At 36.6% G+C, this 18126-nt stretch overlaps 1 protein-coding gene across 7 annotated transcripts in view; it reads left to right on the forward strand.

Annotated features, from left to right (window-relative positions):
• Window positions 1-18126, forward strand: part of Reph (Regulator of eph expression) — a 236407-nt gene that overhangs the window by 132275 nt on the left and 86006 nt on the right. Inside the window, exon 1 of one of the 7 annotated variants that reach the window (XM_090153131.1) lies at window positions 15917-16072. The exons of the other annotated variants lie outside the window; for them this stretch is intronic. The gene's annotated coding sequence lies outside the window, so the exon portion shown is untranslated. Of the gene's footprint in view, window positions 1-15916; window positions 16073-18126 lie in introns of those variants that run through there. 7 annotated transcript variants of the gene reach the window in all.

Here is an 18126-nt window from a genome sequence, read left to right on the forward strand (position 1 = left end):
CAGGTGGTCGGGTTACAATGCGTAGGAGGGTGGTAGCAAGCCCTTCATGCTACGCGAGCCAACAGCTCCCTACACTAACTATTACTGTTAACCTCGACAGGTTTTTATGGAAGGGGAAACCGAAGAGGTCGGTGGAAAACCCCTTAAGTCAGTGGAGAGAGAACTTCCAAACCTAACGCGGAAGGAGTGGTTCCGAGTTTTCACCCAGTGCCACAAGCTGGGATCGAACCCGGCTCCTCTTGCTGCGAGGTGAAATTGCTAACCCCACCATTTAACTTAACCAAAGGAAATTTTTCATGTTCATACTTCTTAGTGTTAGGTTACTTATGGTACAATGCAACGAAATCACGCACTAAAACGCTTGAAAACTATCGAATGAGGTCGGATATAAGCTATTACCAGAACCACTATAAATAAAGACAGTAATAGAAGTTCAAAACCCCTTTCAAACAGCGAACGGAAGAAAGCTAGAACGGGCTCGGCCTCGTCGAGATAGCGTGCGGTTCGCCAACAAGCGGTTTAATGGATTTCAGCCGGTTTCGCGTATCCACGAAGATGAAAGCCAGAAAACAAAAATAGACCTAACTGGAAGACGAGTTTTGTCAAAATCGCCGTAAAAAAGTGATTTTTAAACGGTTTATGAAAAGAGCTTGTAATGCTGGCATTCACGCAATATTTTCCAGTTCAAATTCCCTGACCATTTGCTGAGAATCGACTGGTTAAGGCACCTTTTTGAAAATATCTAGGTGAAAAAAGGAATTGTCAAATATAATCCTATTTTTCCAATATATAAAATTTTTATGTCCTGGATAATCCTATAAATTGTCAAGTATAATCCTATTTTTCCAATATATAAACTTTTGTGTCCTGGGTAATGCTATAAATTGTCAAGTATAATCCTATTTTTCTAATATATTAAATTTTTGTGTCCTGGATAATACTATAAATTGTCAAGTATAATCCTATTTTTCCTATATTTCAAAATTTTATGTCCTGGATAATAATATAAATTGTCAAATACAATTCTATTTTTCGAATATATTAAAATTTTGTGTCCTTCATAATACTTTAAATTGACAAGTATAATCCAATTAGTCTTATATAACAAAATTTTATGCCCTGGATAATACTAAAAATTGAAAAATTTAATTCTCTTTTTCTTATAATGAAATTTTATGTCCTAGATAAATCCTATAAATTGACAAATATAATCCTATTTTACCTATAGACTCTTTTTTTTGGAATTTTGCTGGGCGCGTCCATGTTGAGTTTACCCCCCTTAACCCCCATTCTCCATATCCTGGGACCTAAGACCCGAGCCTAGACCCCCCACCGGTGGTTCCAGTGAATGGCCGACTAGCGGGCGGCCAAAAAGAGGGGACGAAAAGACCGTGGAAAAGAGTGTATAATAAGGAAATTTTAACTTTTGCCTGGGCTTCCCGAATTATCCTATTTCTAGCGAATATTTTTCCAATTAGCGTATTATTTAAGTGCGTAAGTGACTGATGCGAACGAGTCCCGTTAGTGTCGTAGGACCCAGGGGGAGGGGGACGGGGGCGGTAGTTTGCTCGTGGGGCAGTCGACACAGACGTACGCAATAATCGTCGAAAGTATAGGCATTACGTAAGCTTTGAAGACGAATAACTCTGTCAGGGAAGTAAAGTTGTGATGGCCGAAAAAGAAATGTCATCGCAGGAGCGAAACAATTTTTATTTATCTGAACCTTCAACTGTCCTCGGTCGGGAGAATCTCCCTCATCCTTTCATCTCGCGCTTCTTTTTACTCTCCATCGGTTCTCTGGGGCTTTCGGAATTGGAATGAAGATCTAGAAGTAGGACGAGACAGAAGAGAGATGATGACGAGGTGGAACTTATATATCCAGTTATAAGCGTAGTCATCTTGGGGACCGTGTTTGTTTTCCATCTCGCTCTTGGTCTTCTTTCTCTCAGTCTCTTCCTGCTCCTCTCTCTCTCTCTCTCTCTCTCTAGATAGTTCGTCCTTAATGCTGGCGCTATAAAGCCCAAACCCGTCAATTTGCCGTATAATCCTCAGATCAGTCACATCGTCAAGTGACATGGCACCGTGCGGATGCGGGAAAAGAAAGCCTAACTATTCGATGGCGGGGAGGGGGGGAGAGAAGGTCGTAATAGGGTTGCCGGGTTGTAAGGAATACAGCCCAATTTGGCTATTTGTTTATGTATACTGTGCGGGGCTTGGGATACTTAGAGTTAAAAGAACAAAATTTGTTGATCTTTATCGTAGGTTTTTTCATGTTTTTACAAAGTTTTAACAGAAAGTTTCTTTGTTAAAATAAATGCATACAATCTAAAGATTTATATACCTAATATAACTAATTTTTTTTTCATTTATTTTAACATGTTAAAATAAATCCAAAAAATTATTTTAACCACGATAAATATACTAAAATTTTAAAATTCGTGACCCAAAACTATCGCTACGCCCCTTTTGATTCGTCATTGAAACCAGATTAGGTAACTGCTAAAGCAGACGCTATTAGTTTTTCCTCAACTTTATTGGTAAATTTGGTTTTTTAAATAATGATACTTGCATTTTAATATAATTTTTGGATCGTTTGCTTATATTTTGATAAGTTTATTTAAGAAAAAACGTTCTTATGACTTGTTATTTTGTCTGTAGCAGTCGTAGCTAGACTCGTTTCGGTCGCGAATTAAAAATAACAACTGTAATCGTTGCGATCGCAACCATAAAAATGGCGATCTTTTAGATTGGAAAATTGGATACCCTAGCTTTTATCAAAGTAACATCGCTTTAATTAATTAATATCTTCGTGATAAAAGACTGAAATAATAGTGAAATCTTAAGTAACAAAAATATTACAATTAGCACAATTACCACCGAACTTATTTACATAGTTATTGCTCAATTAAAACTTAGTTCAGATCAGAGCTCTTTAGTGTCTAACTACACGTTGTACCAAGGACTGTTATTTAATACTTAGGTACGAGTCCTAGTCTAGAGTCTGGTAAGATTGTCAGTGTTGAAAAAAAGGTTCGATGAGAAAAAATTATCATTAAAACCGTACAAAGTGTCATGCTTATATTTATTCTGTTACTTAAGGTAGCATTGAATCAACTTTTAATATCAAAAACAACGATATTTTACTATAAATAAAGTTGGCGTTTTTCGTGGTCAATGTTGGCGGTTTTTTTACCGTGGTTCCACGGTTGAAAATAAAAAAGTGCAATCCTATCGGATCGAACCGGTGTCCCAGACTCGCCGGAGTCGGAATTACTCAAAGGAGAGAGCTATACGAAAACGGAGAAATGTTGTTGACGACAACACTTCGTAAACTTCACCCGGCCCTCCGCTTTTGACCGAACCGTCCGTTAACCTTCTATTTTCTTGGAAGACGTAGAGTAAATACTTATACGAAGAGAGATAAGAACGGTCACACCAGAACCCGGACGACCCCTGACCCCCGCCAATATATTTCTTTCCCTTTTTTTGGCGGAAAGTATTTTGAGAATCGGCGAGTTGATGGCGGAAGTCGGGCCGCGGAAAGTAACCCGAGATGATTCGCTTGATAATCAGTCTACTACAGTGGTTCCCGGATTCCGGCCCGTGCCTTCCACTCGAAGAAGCGAAAGAGGGGCTACTGCCGAGAGCATCTCAAACATAAATACATTCTTAATGGCGAAAGATAGAGAGGTTTTTCTCTCCAAAAATACAAGTTGAACTTTCTTCCGTTTGGGGGTGCTCGGATCGCGTGAGAAGGGGGATTTATGGAACGGAGTTTTTTGACAATGTTCCGGATACATTTCGCTCCGGGTCTGAACACGGTGACTAATGACGTTGACAATCCGGAGAATTTATTCCCATCTCTCATCTCGAGTCGTCATGTTTTTCGATTGATTTTGGATTGTATATATTTCACTTTACGGAGTAAATAGATTTTTTTTGACATTGGATTATTAGTGTTTTAACGTTAGATTTAGTGATGTTACTGGTTTTGGTAGTTCGTAATGGTTTTTCGTTTTGTTCGGTTGTAAGTTACGTTATCTTAATCGTTTACTCCTACCAAAAATGTGTTCAGATCAAAGAGATAATATCCTATATTTAATTTTAATTTTCCAAATCGATAACGAATTTTTCATGAAATTACTCAGCTGTACAAGTTTGACAGGGTGCCCAAAGGTACTATAATCCCTATATAATTCTATATTTTTTACATGTTCGATAACGTCCTATGTTTTTAGCAAAATCACTAAAAAGTCCTATAAAATCCTCTAATTTTGATATTTTGCCCATTTAGCTACATGATAAATTAATATACAAAGCCATTTTATAGTCTATACTTTTGTTATTGTTAACATGGTTAGCTACTAGTACATTTTGGTGATAAAATGGTTAAATATTTTATATTTTTAAGTGAAAATCAAAGATTTATATCACTAAATATAGATTTTGTTTTTAAATGCATAATGTTAGTAAATTAAATAGCATATATAGTCCTATAAAATCTTATAAATTTGATATTTAGCCCATTTCAAATCCCCGCCACTCAGTTAAATTGCTAGCTATTGGATAAATTGCTGTACAAAGTCATTCTAGTCTATACTTTGGTTATTGTTTACATGCTTAGCTACTAGTATATTTTTGTGATAATAGTTTATATTTTTTAAGTAAAAATCAAAGATTTATTTCACTAAATAAAGATTTTTTAAATGCATAAAGTAAGTAAATGAAATAGCATATATATTTATATAAAATCCTGTAATTTAAAAAATAGTCCTTTAAAGTAAAATTTTTAGAAATATAATCCTCTTTTTCCTATAAAAAATTTAAGATTTGCTAATGGTCACCCTGAATATTAAATTAAAAAATTCTATAAATCTATTAAAAATTTCTTATAAAGATTTTAATATAAAACGTTTTTGAGCTTTTCTAAATGTTTTAATATTCTATTAAAACCAGCGTTGAAGCTAGTTTCAGTTTCTCCTTGAAACAAAAGCACGTTAAACCGGTAAAGTGTTTTTCCAGTTTATCTCCCGGTGTTTCCGTTGGAACTTGAAGCTCTTCCAATTTCTCGAATTTCATTAAAGCTAATTTCTTTTCGTGACCATTTTTAATTTGTTTCAAATTACGAATGCAATTTATTTTTAATGATAGACTCCACTCGTTAAAAACTTTTAATTGTACACCGTCCAAAAAAAAGTTATCCAACAAAAGAGTCAGCTCCCGCGCGCTCGCCAGTTCGAAATTGGCAGTCGGTTCACGTACCGTTTGCGTATTTATCTTATTCCGCCTTTGACGCTTTACGCCAAAATCGAGCGAGATTAAGCTAAAACCTTATACCCCTAGCAGGGCTCCCAGAGTTCCTATAATTTCAATACGCTAATATTATTTCCTATTTTCTCAAAATTGTTCCTATAAATTCCTATTTTTTAGAAATTTTCTAGTTTTTCTATAGCTATATCCAGAAATTCCTATAATTTTAAAAAAGATGTATTAGAAAACAGCCTTAACTTTTGTGAAAAATTTGCCTTCTAAATAGAGCTTAGCTCTGGCTTAGGTCCGGTGTTCCTGAAAACATCAACGGTTGGGCTCCCAGAGTTCCTATAAATTCCTATAATTTCAATATACTCCTATAACTACCTATTTTTTCAAAATTGTTCGTATAAATTCCTATTTTTTCAAAATTGTTCGTATATATTCCTATTTTTTGGCTAAAACTTTTCCTATAAATTCCTATATTTTCTATTAAATTTCCTATAATTCCTATAATATTTTCTATGAAATTTCCTATAATTCCTATAATATTTTCTATGAAATTTCCTATAAATTCCTATAATATTTTCTATGAAATTTCCTATAATTCCTATATTATTTTCTATGAAATTTCCTATAATTCCTATGAAATTTCTTATAATTCCTATGAAATTTCTTATAATTCCTATGAAATTTCCTATAATTCCTATATTATTTTCTATGAAATTTCCTATAATTCCTATATTATTTTCTATGAAATTTCCTATAATTCCTATGAAATTTCTTATAATTCCTATGAAATTTCTTATAATTCCTATGAAATTTCCTATAATTCCTATATTATTTTCTATGAAATTTCCTATAATTCCTATATTATTTTCTATGAAATTTCCTATAATTCCTATGAAATTTCTTATAATTCCTATGAAATTTCTTATAATTCCTATGAAATTTCCTATAATTCCTATATTATTTTCTATGAAATTTCCTATAATTCCTATATTATTTTCTATGAAATTTCCTATAATTCCTATAATATATTTAAAAAAAATCGCTGGGGACCCTGCCGTAGCTTGGTAGAAACTGTCAAGTGATATTTGTGGTGTTGAGACGTAGACGTTGGGCGGGTTACTGAACCTCGCAATTACCGATGGGCGTGGTGCTATTACTAGTTTGACGCTCCGCTGACGTCACGACTCGAATAACGAATGAACAAGAAAAGGGAAAAGAAATTAACTGGCTAATCATTTCGACTCGCGGAGAATGACCCATTCAGAAACGCAACGCTTAATTCCACCCCGAAAATTACCTTCATCTATTTGGTCGGGTATATCCTCATCCTTATATTTATAGCCAAGGCTTAAGAGCTCTCTCTCTCTCACATATCGAATCCATAAATCCGGCCCATTGCTTTCACCCCCTCCTACCCGCCATTTTTTATCATTTATCAAAATATACTTAAAAACCCTTCTTCGACACTGCTCGAAATTCCTAAATCCCCCCCGTGCCATTCCTGTTTGGGGCCGTTCGCAAATTCAATTTTTTCGAAAAATCCTCAAATGTAAATTGCGTTACCAATACGGATATCCCTCTATTCGATTATAATGACACTAAAGCCCTTAAAATCAAAAAGTAATTTTTCTATTAAATATGATAGAAATAAGAATTAAGTGGCTAAGTTTCTTTAAATATAGGGATTCTAAAATTTCCAATTTGAAAGACCGCCATTCGAGGTATCGGATGTTCATCAAAAAATGTGTACGCGATTTTTAAATCCGGGATTTTACGCTGGATTTAAAGATTTCTTGTTGGATGTCGGATTTATAGTCTGATTTCGGGATTTCTTGCCGAATTAGGAGATTTCTCGTCGGATTTCGGGATTTTTTGTCGGATTTCGAGATTTCTCGTCGGATTTCGAGATTTCTCGTCGGATTTCGAGATTTTCCGTCGGATTTCGAGATTTCTCATCGGATTTCGGGATTTTCCGTCGGATTTTGAGATTTTCCGTCGGATTTCGGGATTTTCCGTCGGATTTTGAGATTTTCCGTCGGATTTTGAAATTTTCCGTCGGATTTTGAGATTTCTCATCGGATTTCGGGATTTTCCGTCGGATTTCGAGATTTCTCATCGGATTTCGGGATTTTCGTCGGATTTTGAGATTTTCCGTCGGATTTCGGGATTTTCCGTCGGATTTCGGGATTTTCCGTCGGATTTTGAAATTTTCCGTCGGATTTTGAGATTTCTCATCGGATTTTGAGATTTCTCATCGGATTTCGAGATTTTCCGTCGGATTTCGAGATTTTCCGTCAGATTTCGAGATTTTCCGTCAGATTTCGAGATTTTCCGTCGGATTTCGAGATTTTCCGTCGGATTTTGAGATTTTCCGTCGGATTTCGAGATTTCTTGGAGGATTATGAGATTTTCCGTCGGATTTCGAGATTTCTCATCGGATTTCGGGATTTTCCGTCGGATTTCGAGATTTTCCGTCGGATTTTGAGATTTTCCGTCGGATTTCGAGATTTTCCGTCGGATTTTGAGATTTTCCGTCGGATTTCGAGATTTCTCATCGGATTTCGGGATTTTCCGTCGGATTTCGAGATTTTCCGTCGGATTTTGAGATTTTCCGTCGGATTTCGAGATTTCTCATCGGATTTCGGGATTTTCCGTCGGATTTCGAGATTTTCCGTCGGATTTTGAGATTTTCCGTCGGATTTCGAGATTTCTCATCGGATTTCGGGATTTTCCGTCGGATTTTGAGATTTTCCGTCGGATTTCGGGATTTCTTGGAGGATTATGAGATTTTCCGTCGGATTTCGAGATTTTCCGTCGGATTTTGAGATTTTCCGTCGGATTTCGAGATTTCTCATCGGATTTCGGGATTTTCCGTCGGATTTCGAGATTTTCCGTCGGATTTCGAGATTTTCCGTCGGATTTTGAGATTTTCCGTCGGATTTCGAGATTTCTCATCGGATTTCGGGATTTTCCGTCGGATTTTGAGATTTTCCGTCGGATTTCGGGATTTCTTGGAGGATTATGAGATTTTCCGTCGGATTTCGAGATTTCTTGGAGGATTATGAGATTTTCCGTCGGATTTCGGGATTTCTTGGAGGATTATGAGATTTTCCGTCGGATTTTGAGATTTTCCGTCGGATTTCGAGATTTCTCATCGGATTTCGGGATTTTCCGTCGGATTTCGAGATTTTCCGTCGGATTTTGAGATTTTCCGTCGGATTTCGAGATTTCTCATCGGATTTCGGGATTTTCCGTCGGATTTTGAGATTTTCCGTCGGATTTCGAGATTTCTCATCGGATTTCGGGATTTTCCGTCGGATTTCGAGATTTTCCGTCGGATTTCGAGATTTCTCATCGGATTTCGGGATTTTCCGTCGGATTTCGAGATTTTCCGTCGGATTTCGAGATTTTCCGTCGGATTTCGAGATTTTCCGTCGGATTTTGAGATTTTCCGTCGGATTTCGAGATTTCTCATCGGATTTCGGGATTTTCCGTCGGATTTCGGGATTTTCCGTCGGATTTTGAGATTTTCCGTCGGATTTCGGGATTTCTTGCCGGATTTCGAGATTTTTAATCTTGGGATTTTAGGCTAGATTTCGGATTTCTTGAAAAGTGTACGGGTTTTTTTTTAACTATATTTTATCACAAATTGTATCTGATTCATTTTACCAAGTATCCGACCTAAACTTTCGGTTTTAAACACTTTGGTTTGAATTTGGACCCGTAACAACTAATTTGATAATATCTGAGCGTAAATACGAATAATCTAATATCTGAATTATTTTCTGGATTCGGATAACGCATCTGAGAATCATTTGAAAGCGGTGCGTCATGCGTTAACGCCGTTAAGTTATTTGTGAACGCCCCACGTTTTTAACCCTTCTTTTTTTTTGGTCCAAGTTATTTCGAGCAGAACTAACCAAGCGCGTGAAATAGAAAGGATGGAATAAAACGTTCGATAGTCGAAATAGAAATTCCGTTTCCTTCCCCCTAACCCGAACTGCCTAGCTAAGCCTTTGTCAACTTCCTTCCCCTCGGCCGTCTTCGTTTTCTTTTATATCTATAAGAATTGTTTCAATTCTTGTTTCTAGAAAGTCGCCTGCAATTTTGTGACACTGCTTTTTCTCTTGAAGAAAAAGTTCTATGAAGAACGGGTTTAGGTGATGGAGAACGTACCTAGTCTACTGGGGTTCGTATACGACCTGGAAAATATTTCCAAAAGGTCAGGGAATTTTAAATGGTTTCCAAAAGGTCAGGGAAAAGTTAGGGAATTTGAAAATGATTCCAAAAAATCAAGGAAAAGTCAAGGAATTTGAAAATGGTCCCAAAAAGTAAGGGAATATTAAAATGACCCCCAAAAAATCAGACGAAAAATATTTTATTTCAAAAATTTATTTAAGATTCTTACCTCAAACTATTCATTTATTCTACAAAAATGGTCAGGGAAAATTTGTCAATTTGGTCAGGGAAAACCTGGAAATGTCAGGGAATTTAATTCCGGAAATTTTGTACGAACCCTGTCTACAGTGTTCCGAGATTTGGCAATAGTGTGGAAAATAGTGAAAAATTCCGGCCTGGACTAAACGGAATTTAGTGGCCACTAATTATTCTAATACAAAAATATTCAAAACAGATTACCTGGCTTTATATTGGGTTGGGCCTTATTCGTAGAAAGTGGTTGTGGAAAATTTATTTACAATATCAATTAGATTTCTCAACTGCATCTCATTTTCTACTGTAAAGATATTGTTACTGAGAATCTAATATTTAAATTCTTAACGTGTAATGTTCTAATTAGTTTTATATAATTTGTGGTGTTAGATTTAATGCCATTATTTTAACATTTCTTTTATTTATTTATTTATAAATAAAAACAAATAAATAAAAGAAATAAAAATAAATAAATAGATATAAATAAATAAATAGATATAAATAAATAAATAGATATAAATAAATAAATAGATATAAATAAATAAATAGATATAAATAAATAAATAGATATAAATAAATAAATAGATATAAATAAATATATATTTATTTATTTCTATCTATTTATTTATTTAATTTTATTTATTTATTTATTTTATTTATTTGTTTTTATTTATTTATTTCTTTTATTTATTTGTTCATTTATTCATTATTATTTTTATATTTTATGAATAAAATATTGTTTAAAATAGGGTTTGGGATTGTTTCAAATAATGAGTATTTAATTAATATTTAAATAATAAGTATTTAATTAACAACTTAGCGCCACGAATTTTAAACAGGCGCCATCTAGTGAGAGAAAATAAAACCGTACTAAAATCGAACCTCGGACTTACCGTAATGGCGTTATATGAAACCCGGGCGTATTTATTTCGGGTGCAAGGTAATGCCGTGTGAATCAATTCCTTCGAATTATTTTGATGTTATTTTTGACCCCCGTAAATTGATCTTTTATAGCGTCAAATCTTCAACCATCCATTCCCGAGTCTGGTACTAAATTCGCGCCATCGTCCGGCCATTATTTCCACGTATTCCACCAAAAGTACGTTTTAGGCGTATCGAAAACTGTCAGGTTAGGCGGGTGAGACGGCCTCGCGAAGACAGTTTTACAAGGGCGGACCGTCGTCAATTACCAAGCCCGGTGCCGGGATTTATTACGCAGCGCGGGACGGCTCCCTAGATGGCGCTGTTAGTGACGTTGAGCGGGGAATCTTAGCTATTTTCGACACCATTCCGCCGTTCCATTTCTTAGGGTTTTTTCGGTCAACGAAGTTGCCGTTTTATTACCGTAGTTTCCCCCCTTCTTGGCTCTAAAATCCCCCCCCCGCGTGTCTGTAGACCAAAAAGGTAAAGAAGCCCCTCGAAAGGTAACTTCCCGGAAGAGAAAATTGCGTGAGATAATGCTCGCCAACTTTTATATATCTCCCGTCTTTTCTTCACAAGAAATTCGCGGGTCCATCCCGGTCTGGCTCTTGTACTTTGTCTCCAGATCAGCCGACTTTAATGGCCATTAGGAGGAAGCCAGAACTGGCTCCTCTCGCGCCTGGCCGTTAACGCGCTACAATTTCTGTCCAAAGTTTGGCTCGGCTTGGACGCGATTGGACCTGACAATTTGGACTTATCTCGGCTGCTAATCCTACGTCGCGGCCGTTAAGCGAGGATTGGCACGGGTCAAGGGAAAGTCAGGGTTGTTACGAGTCATGGAAATCAGGGTGGACATAGGTCAGAGATAAATCAGGGTTGTTAGAGGTCATGAAAAGTCAGGGTTGTTAGAGGTCAGGGGTTGCCTGAGAAGTCAGGGTTTCCACAGGTCAGTGATTAATCGGAGTTGTTAGAGGGTATGAAACGTCAGGGTGGACACAGGTCAGGGATAATTCAACGTGGACACATGTCAGGGATAATTGGAGGTGGCCACCGGTCAGGAATAATTACAGGTGACCACCGGTCAGGGATAATTGGAGGTGACCACCGGTCAGGGATAATTGGAGGTGGCCACAGGTCAGGGATAATTGGAGGTGGCCACCGGTCAGGGATAATTGAAGATGGCCACCGGTCAGGGATAATTGGAGATGGCCACCGGTCAGGGATAAGTCAGAGAAACCAGGGAATATTTTAGGGAATTCAAGAATTTATAAAAGTCATGAAATTAAATTTAACTTCAAATATTGTGAAGGTTATCTAAAAAACTTAACATAATTTTAGCTGAAGAGTCACTGTTTTACTAAAATATTAAGTAAATTTATTAACTTCGGATAAAATTAAAATATAAGGTTAGAAATGATCTTGATATAGATCTTAAAAGGTTCAACTAAAATCTGTAAAAATGGTCTGAACGAAATACCGTCCAACCATGACCCGAGTTCTAAAAATCGGCCATGACTCTAATTTGGATACGATCTATTAGGTCGGTCGGTATAAAAAAAAATCCTAAAAAATTTCTCTCCTTGAGTATATGGATATTTCTTGGCATAAAATACATTCCTTTGGATAAATTTGAAGGTAAGATAGAGACAAAAATCCTTAAAGAAACCAGTATTGACATAATCCTCTATGTAAGCTGTCTGTTTTATCCGAACGAGACATTACGTTGGATTAGCGGATATAATAGTTGAGGAACTTCCAAGCATGTCACTGAGAGGTCTTTCGGATTTTGACTCCGTGATAAGTTGACGTATCGAGGATACAATCAACCCGCGAGTTGTATAAAAAAGATTTCCCTCGACGATTTGATCTTAAAACCCGAATCTATTATTCACGCGCGGCGGGTGTGTCCGTGAACTTTGACTCCCGTAGCTTTATCCCTTACGTGACAACAAAGTACTGAAATCATTCGCCCCGCCTTAAACAGCACTGTCCATTACTCTGGTTTATTTTTTCTTTCTATTTTAAAAGCGTTAATTTTGAATTTTAAATGTTTCCGCGTGACTCCGGCCGGGTTTGAAATGGCTGGGAAAAATCACACGATGTTAATGGTAGTATCTTTGTTTCTCGACTGGAGGACTTAGGGCGGCTCATTAAGGTGGTCTAATGGTCTTAATGGTGTCCGAGTCGACGAGGCCTAACCTTAAATTCGTTGGCTTTTTTCCATTTGATTTTGTATCGTCCATTACTTCTGCAAAGGGAGAGAAGCGAACTGGTACCGTCTCAATTAGCTCCGATAAGTATGAATTCCGCTACCTTAATGGTTGTCCTTTCCTCCTACGCCCGGTTCCGTAATTGTCCTGGCACTAGTCTTAATGGATTCACCGCCTTTGACTTGACTCACTCGACGAGAAAACAGTAGCGCTATTAAAGGCGACATAAATGAGATTTCGCATTTTATATTATTAAATAGCGCATTTTAATTTAATACACCCATTAACGCGTCTTGATATTCGTGTCCTAAATTATTGATGACTCGTTCTAGGTTCAAAGTATTTGTTTTAAAACGGGCGCTCCGTTGATTTTATTATTTTCATTCGTTTGTCGAAATACCTTAATGTTCTTGCGTGTCTCTAAACCACCGTACGATCGAAATTTGATCCTTAAAGTACTCGATTTTCAATGAAACCGAGGGGAAATTTCAAAGGCTGGCTATTATTCATTCTGTTTGAAGGCAGTTTACAAAATGATTAAAACAATAGTTATTACCAAAAAATATATAGAATTGTGTTCGGCTACCATTATCGAAATTATTGGGAACGTGGAAAAATTTCCGGAATATTTGCAGCAAATCGGAAAAATAAAAAATTTAAACACATTTATTTTTTGTGGTTTTTATTCTTAGCTAGAAGAAGTTTAGTTTTACTTTTGGATTCGACAATATGAGGCGAAATTTAAATTCGCGAACAATATTATTTTTTTTCGGAAAAATACGGAACATTTTAAACCTTTTAAAATATATCATAATTAAAAACATTTAATTTTTATGGTCACGTATTTTAAAACTATAGTTCAAACAAGAATGTATTTATTTATATTTAGGAAGAATGATTATGTTGCGACAATCGCCGGGCACGTTGAACGCCTTTTCTCGCGCGGGGGGAAAGACAAAATGTCACCGGCGTTTGATTTCCATCGCGTTAGGTGACGTAAATTTTAAGCAGCCAATGAAATACCGGGACTATTCGTTTTATTTTAAGCGGAGGAGCGTACTGGGGGGACCAACGGGTGGATTGAGAGAAAGGCTAAAAACCGTCTCGACATAGACATTCTCCCTAGGTATAAATAAATACATTCTTGGTTCAAATTAATATTTAGATAACTCCTCATTTTATTCGCATCTTAAAAATATAGTTTTATATTTTATCCTATTCTTATCATGAAAAGTACCTTTTGCTCCCAAATTTTTAGTAGTAGTTTGGTATTTTTGCAAGGCGTAAAGACTATTGCATCTTCAGCAAACTGTTCAAACTATCAGTATCCAATCAGAAAAAACCATCTCCTCGCTATAAGGGTGAGCTGTTATACCCCGTTAATCGTTCCGAAGAACTTGGGGAATTTCTGTGGATGGAAATTGAAAGGAGGAGAGAACTTGTTAATAGTCATCGGAAGTTGGGATGGTTTCCTACTTAAGCTATCTCGTCCTGCCACCAGGGCGGCGCGCTCGAAAGATATTTTTCCATCGGTAATTTTCGCCTTTCTCCATTATTCCTAATTGCATTGGTCTATTAGGAGAAGGGTCTTAACCGAGCGGAGAGATGCCTCCATTTAAATGGCGCGAAGGGCGGAGGACCGCGGCTAATGTCCTTGGCTTGTGGAGGAAAGGAAGCGCTATCAGAAGCTAATGATATATTTCTTAGCGTGAGAAGTACCCAGTGAAATTATAGTGCCATAGAGTAATATTATTCCGTAGCTTTGGCCATGGAAGGTCGTGGGTGACGTTTCTTGACGTGGCACTGATATTATCTTAAGAAGTGCACTGCCTTAGAATATTCACTTGTTTCTATACTATACTCTCACGATTAATAGTTTTAAAAAGTGCACTTTTTTTGCCAAAAATCAGAGAGGTCATGCCGGTGTTTTAAACGAATTGTGTTCAATGTCTTCTTAAAATATTTTACTACATTTTTTTAATTTAGTCGTTGTAATTCCTTGTTTTGATATAGATTGCAATAAAAAGTTAGAAAATTAGGTCAGCTATTGCCTCACACCGATTCCAGCCACTTTTCCCTCCCTATTAAACAGGGTTCGTACATGACCAGGAAATCCTGGAAAAGTCAGGGAATTTGAAAGTGGTTCCAAAGAGTCAGGGAAAAGTCTGGGAATTTGAAAATGGTTCCAAAGAGTCAGGGAAAAGTCAGGGAATTTGAAAATGGTTCCAAAGAGTCAGGGAAAAGTCAGGGAATTTGAAAATGGTTCCAATGAGTCAGGGAAAAGTCAGGGAATTTAAAAATGGCCCTTAAAAATTGGGAAAATAAATTTTTAAATGATGTATTAAAAATACATATTAATTATAAACCATTCATTTATTCTACAAATGTGGCCAGGGGAAATTTTGAAATTTGGTCAGAGAAACCTGAATTAATTCCAACAATTTTGTACGAACCCTGCTAAAAATCGTCGCAAAACCAAATTCATTTTAAAAACCATGGTTTTTCACTTCATAAATATTTAAAAACCATATTATGTATTGTAAACAGAAATATTCCATACATTTTTTTTAAAAATATCTGCTACAAAATACATTAAGATTTTTATTTTTTCAATAAACGTTTTGCAGCTTTTCTCCGTTGAGTAAAATATTTGCCTAAATTAGTCCCAAAAATCAAATTATAAATATAATAATAATAATATAATTCTATAATATCAATATTATAATTAATGTAAACTTGGAATTACTGGAAATGTCAGATAATTTGAAAATGGGCCTAAAAATCATTGAAAAGTCCTGAAACTTGAAAAATTAGATTAAAAAAAAAGAATTTTAATTTCGGTAACAAATAGAAAACCTTTACTATAAATTATAATATGTAAAAAAAATACAAAATTAGGTGCAAAATAAGTCAGGAAAATTCCCCGGAGATGGTCAGGGAAAACTTGGAAAATTTATTGAATTAGAATGTGAAAAAACTATGGCCATCCCGTTTTGAAACTTTTTCACGGCCACACTTACATCCCTAAGAGGTATATTATACGCTTTTAACGATACGTATCCTCTGACACAACAACGTTTCCCTCGATTACACCGATGGCTAAGGGACCGGCGTAGTCGCTTTAAAATATCCTCTCAGTTTTTTTTCACGTTTCTTTCGCTTCCGTCTAATGATACTCGAGGCTGCATAACGCGAGCGCGTAGTCGCTAAAGAATCTGGACGCTTGGATAAAGCCAACGCTGATTGAGGTAATGTAATTGGGAGTGGGTGGTTTTTTCCCGGAACTCTTAGCGCCCGGGCTACGATCATTTAACGCGTCTTTTACCAAGTTCCCCTCCCGCCACCACATTTATCCAGTTCTATATTATTCTCAGCCAGCCACTGCGAAGGAGGGTTGCGCGAACCGACCTTCTGTTTCTCGTATCCTAGAGAGAGAGTCGTCGACTTTAATGAAGTTAGCGAATAAATTATTGCCCTTTCGTCATTAAACTCAGCGTGTGTTGCGCGTGTGGATCGGGTCCTCTCTCCCGCCAAGACTCGGCGTTTCGGAGGGTGAGATGTCTTTGGTAATTTCAATGTCTTTTCCAGGTTCCCGCTAGTAACTTTTCGATAATTAAAGGCGAAAACTTTGCAACCTCCTTCCGGTTTAGTATCATCTAACTGCACCGACAATTTAATTTAGGTAAACGCTATTTATACGTTGTTGGGGGGTAGGTTGACTGTCGCTCGCTTCGGCCGGGAAAAAGTCGTCAAAATAATTGTCTTCTGTTTTCGAGAAAGAGAGGATTAGCTAAAAGTTTTCCCTCTAATGATTAAATTTGTTGTCACTGAGAGTACTTTTAATCAGCGAAACGCGTTTGCTAATGCCTGGCAACAGCGTGGCTACGAGGACAGTATAACCAGGGACTGTCTTGGCGGGGTCGCGACCTCTCTTTCGTTGTAAAAGAATACCATGGCGCGAAACTCGCTCAGTCTTTGACGCGCGGCCGTCATCAATGGCCGTGAACCGATAGTCTCGAGATGAACGTGATTACCAAAGTCCCCCGATTCACTCTCCCAAGTTCGTTAATTAAGATGTTTATTTTTAAGCCCTTCTTTTGCATAGTCGTGGAGTCAATGAAGGGTCTCTAGTTTCTTTTACTGGAACTACTTATCGGGAATTTACTGGCCGCTAAGCTGTTTCGAATGACTCTCTCGGAGAGGAGTTTCTTCGAACTTTTTTAAATAAGAACCATTTTCCCGAAACTGATAAGTATTTTTGCGCGCTTGAGTTGGATCTTTCCAAATCCAAATTCAAACTTTATAAACTTAATTGATGTTAAGCGAAGTTTTAATCGCGTATTTTCCTTATTTGGGTGTCGTTTCTAAAAATATTACTTTTAAATTCGACTGTCTCTTGGAATAAAAGATAATATAGTTGAGAAGATTTCTTGAAAAAGGTGATGAGTATTTTTTATAAAAATTGATAATACAAAAGCTATTTCGTTAATTCAAAACAATGGTATCAACATCATTAGATCACTATTTCTTTCAATTGTACAAAGTTGCTTGGTATCATTAATTTTAATGTTTATGTGGAATATAAAAAAGTCAGTGAGCATACAACAACATCCTTATCTGTGAATAAAATATAAGTATTTATATCGATATATTGTTTAAATTATCTGCTATCTTTGAATTTGAATATTTTAAACTGCACGTGTCTCTAATTAGAACTTTGATACAAAAATCAGGGTTACGGTTTCATCAATGACCCACTTTGACATATCAGTCCGATATATCGCTGTTGTAACCTAACAGTTTCGGTAACGCTAAACTATCCTCAATGGATTGTAAATTCTGGTAACTAAGCCAGCCTTCTGTGGTTGCTTTTATCAGTTATCAACCTAAGAGCAACAAACACAGCACCCCACGCCAGGAGAACGCAACCCGTCAAAAGTCGTGCATTTTCTTGCGTACAGTTTTCATTGGCTAGATGCTTTAGCGCCTGTTGCCGTCGGAAGGGGAAAATTCGGAAATTGTCTTCCCCCTCCCTCCGCCCGTTAAACGTTCAGCGTAAAGGCTCGTTCAATGAAATTTGTTAAGTTAAAAGGAACCACCTATTTACTGCATTGTAAAGGGTTATATAATTAGCGAATAAGTAGATTAGTCGATTAAGAAAAGGGATAATAAAGCTAAACCCTAAACAAATTTGAAGAAATTGAAAAACTTACTAATAGCTCGTACCGATAGGTCTTCGAGCGAACAAAAAGACGCGAAACTCGGACCAAATAGATCTTCGAGTGAAAAAGTAAATGAAATA

Source organism: Leiobunum rupestre, chromosome 7 (genome assembly GCF_980474605.1).
Source record: "Leiobunum rupestre chromosome 7, qqLeiRupe1.1.hap1, whole genome shotgun sequence".
Taxonomy (NCBI): domain Eukaryota; kingdom Metazoa; phylum Arthropoda; class Arachnida; order Opiliones; family Sclerosomatidae; genus Leiobunum; species Leiobunum rupestre.